At 44.3% G+C, this 3,208-nt stretch overlaps 1 long non-coding RNA gene across 1 annotated transcript; it reads left to right on the top strand.

The window, feature by feature from the left end:
- The first annotated feature begins 658 nt into the window (after nucleotides 1–658).
- On the top strand, nucleotides 659–2,556 carry LOC133504476 (uncharacterized). Its single transcript, XR_009795968.1, has 3 exons — nucleotides 659–1,460; nucleotides 1,562–2,336; nucleotides 2,429–2,556. It is a non-coding gene; the product is annotated as an uncharacterized LOC133504476 (long non-coding RNA).
- Nucleotides 2,557–3,208: the final 652 nt, after the last annotated feature.

The following is a 3,208-nucleotide window of genomic DNA, read 5'->3' as shown; positions in this document are numbered from 1 at the left end:
CCAATGTTCTAACCACTGAGCTATGGGACCTCTTGAAGAGAACACAATTAATAATGAATAATAATTACTCTGAATTTTTCTGATATATCCTAGGAGGATTTGAACTTGTAAAACTCGAGTTCAAAGAAGAATGTTACGTGTGTGTTTGGCTGTATTGAACACTGCGTTTGGCTTGCAATCAGTCCAGCGTGTAGCCCGCCCCTCACCCAAAGTCAGCAAGGACGGGCTCTGGGTCACCAAATTAAGTTCTCAAACTACAAAATGTATTCACCAAGTAATCCAAAACTTCATGAAGTACGCATGGAGGTTCTGTGACGTAGCAACCCCAAAAGTCTTAAAAAGCCATCCAAGAAGTCAACATTGGGAATATCCCCATGTACGTTACATGAAATCATCTTTTTTTCCACACAAAGACTTCAGTGGAGCAATTATGAAGACTAACCCCGCCTACTGCATGTCATCACCATGGTGAAGTCGTGTTCATGTCTTGTCGCGTGCGGTTATCAAAGTGGGTCTTTGTCGCATTCCTTGTTGTCCTGTCTGCGTTCTGAAGAAATTCTGATTCCTCTCCCACTCTTCCCTCAGAGGCCCTCACCACAGCAATGATTGGAAGACACCCCCCACCCCCACCCCCACCCCCACCCCCACCCCCACCCCCCGGGCAGCAGCGGGAGCAGGGACAATAGCCGTCTGTCATGATGGCTGGACAACTCCCAGTATTGACTCCCTCCCATTCAGGGCTGGCCTCAATGGGTCGGAAATAATGACTTCTTTTCCTCTCCTTCCTTCCTTCAGACACTTGAGCACAACTGAGAGACTCGGTGAGGTAAACGCCAGTCGTGTGGAATCATCAATCACAGGAGAGGTGCACACGCGTGCACGTGCGTGGACCGTCGACTCAGTGAAAGCTCAAATCGAGCATGTAAAAGTGCAACAGATAATGCAACAACTGAAACTTGATAATGAATAATGAAATGTTAATGAAAATACATTCTGAAATTCCAGGTTCTGCTTGTATGGGGTTTCTCTGGGTACTCAGCTTTCCTCTCACATTCTAAAAACATGCATGTTTGCTTCATTATCACTCGCTTCGATTGTCCACAGGAATGTCCGAATGAGCGTGAACATTGGGTGCCGACCAGTCTGGGGCGGACCCCATCTCTCGCTAAAAGGGGGCTGGGATAGTCTCCAGCTCTCCTGTGACCCTAATGAGGACAAGCACTAAGAAATTGTTGGATGGATCATGACAAAGCACATCTGACTCACTGTTCTGAGGACTTGGGTTCACATTCCAGCCCCGCTTGTGTGGGAACCCAAGCACACGGAGAATACCCACGCAGGGACGGGGAGAACATCCAAATGCCACACAGGCGGGGCCGGGATTGAACTCGGGTCCTCAGAACTGTGAGGCCAACGCTGTACAGCTGCGTCACCGTGCCCGCTCAAGAATAAATAAAATCGTTAGTATCATTTCAAGTTAAAAGACATATAGTTTTCAATTTGTCTCCATTTTTCTTTCTGTATTAATTTCTTTTTTTTCACCTTTGTTACCTTTTTTTAGGACAATATGTCACAAGGGCGATATTTAACAGTACACACTTTGGCGGTGCTGCAGGAAGTAAGTTAAGCGAGAAGATAATTCCTCTGACACTTTGTTATGCATTGTCATTTCATGTCTTTTTGCAGTGAAGGAATGGATGTTTGCTTTTTTTAAGGGTCCAAATGGCTCCGTTATGGTCCAGGTTTGTATGGGAGAAAAAAATTGTTTACTTGCGAGTGGTGATTCTATTTAGGCATATACTGTACTTAAAAAAAAAGCATTTGGGCGGTGGTTCCCGACGCTGAAGCCGAAGTTCTTCTCAAACATGCTGTTCTTCTTTCTTAGCCTGGGAACAGTTTGGAGGAGGGGGCTGACTTTTTTTTTTTTTTGCTTATGAATTCCTATTCAGCCCCCCTGACATAAACCCACTGCCCCGCAGATTCCCACGTACCCTTTCCAGGATGTATCACATCAGATTTAGTTGAAAGGGGACTCTCGTTTTGCATCTCACCCACAACGAACTTTTAGAGGCTCCTCCATAAACAATATTTTTTCCCCAAGTTGCTTATTTTTGTTTTTTTAAATCTTTGTGGAATCAATGTTGCACTGCATGTGCCACACCTTTTGCTCTCTGGCAACACTCATAACTCACCGACCTTGGCTGAACAATGCATTTGGTTTAAGAACGCGCTCTCCCTTAACTCATAAGTGGTGCGCTTTACTGCAGAGGAAACAAACGCATCAGCACGCCTGCATAAACTCCTTCGAAAACAACACATCATATTTTTGTGTGCAGGTTTGTACTTTTTTTTTCTTTTGCAATATACGGTCTTGCAAAATATGCTTTGCGAGATAGGCCGACAACTACAACTCTATATTTATTTTCAGAGCTGCACAACACAAAGCCCAAACAACATGACATCAGAGGTGGGTCGGAGGGAGGAGGATGTCCTATCAGAGTTGGCCCCATATTTCCATTAAAACACAATGAGACATTGTCCTTTTTGAAAACATGATTCACATTTCCAGAAGACACGCATAGAGCGAGAGCAGTTATTACTATGTATTAAATACAAAAGGCAATATAAATAAATGTAAAAGGCAAATTTAATGTATGCTCCTTAAATTTGATGTGAACCGACCACATTGTGGGCCACCTAGGCACTATTTAGGCTAAAAAAAAACTGAATGATAAAATCTTTTTGATGTGGGCTAACGAGACAAAGAATAGATTACGTGTCCTGTCGCAGGGCCATCACATCACACATACAACGCTGGCCAGATTAGTCGTGAGTCTATTTCGGTGATGGGTCCGGTCCAACCAAGCGAAGCATTTGTCCCAGAGCAGAGGGCGTGCACGTCCGTAGGGCGATGCTGTTGGCACCGGCAAAATCTCCCCTAAGCTCTCCCGTGAACCCTTTGTTGCCTTGCCAACAAATCAAAACAAACACTGGGCACTGAGAAACCCAAACGTTAGACAAACAAATCAATTTGTAAACACGGAAACAAATATTCTTGAATGCCAACTCCTCTGGTGCAGTATTTGTGTACTTTCTGTAATAAAATCCAGTAAATGCGCCAATATTTTCTCCATGGCAGGTATTACGCAAGCGTTAATTGTGCTGAAAGGGCTCAAAGAAAAACGAAGCCCTTTCAAAGCAGCTGCTA

The sequence above is a fragment of the Syngnathoides biaculeatus genome, chromosome 8 (genome assembly GCF_019802595.1).
Source record: "Syngnathoides biaculeatus isolate LvHL_M chromosome 8, ASM1980259v1, whole genome shotgun sequence".
NCBI lineage: Eukaryota > Metazoa > Chordata > Actinopteri > Syngnathiformes > Syngnathidae > Syngnathoides > Syngnathoides biaculeatus.
The sequence above is the reverse complement of the archived record's forward strand: the minus strand, read 5'-3'. Positions and strand labels throughout refer to the sequence as shown.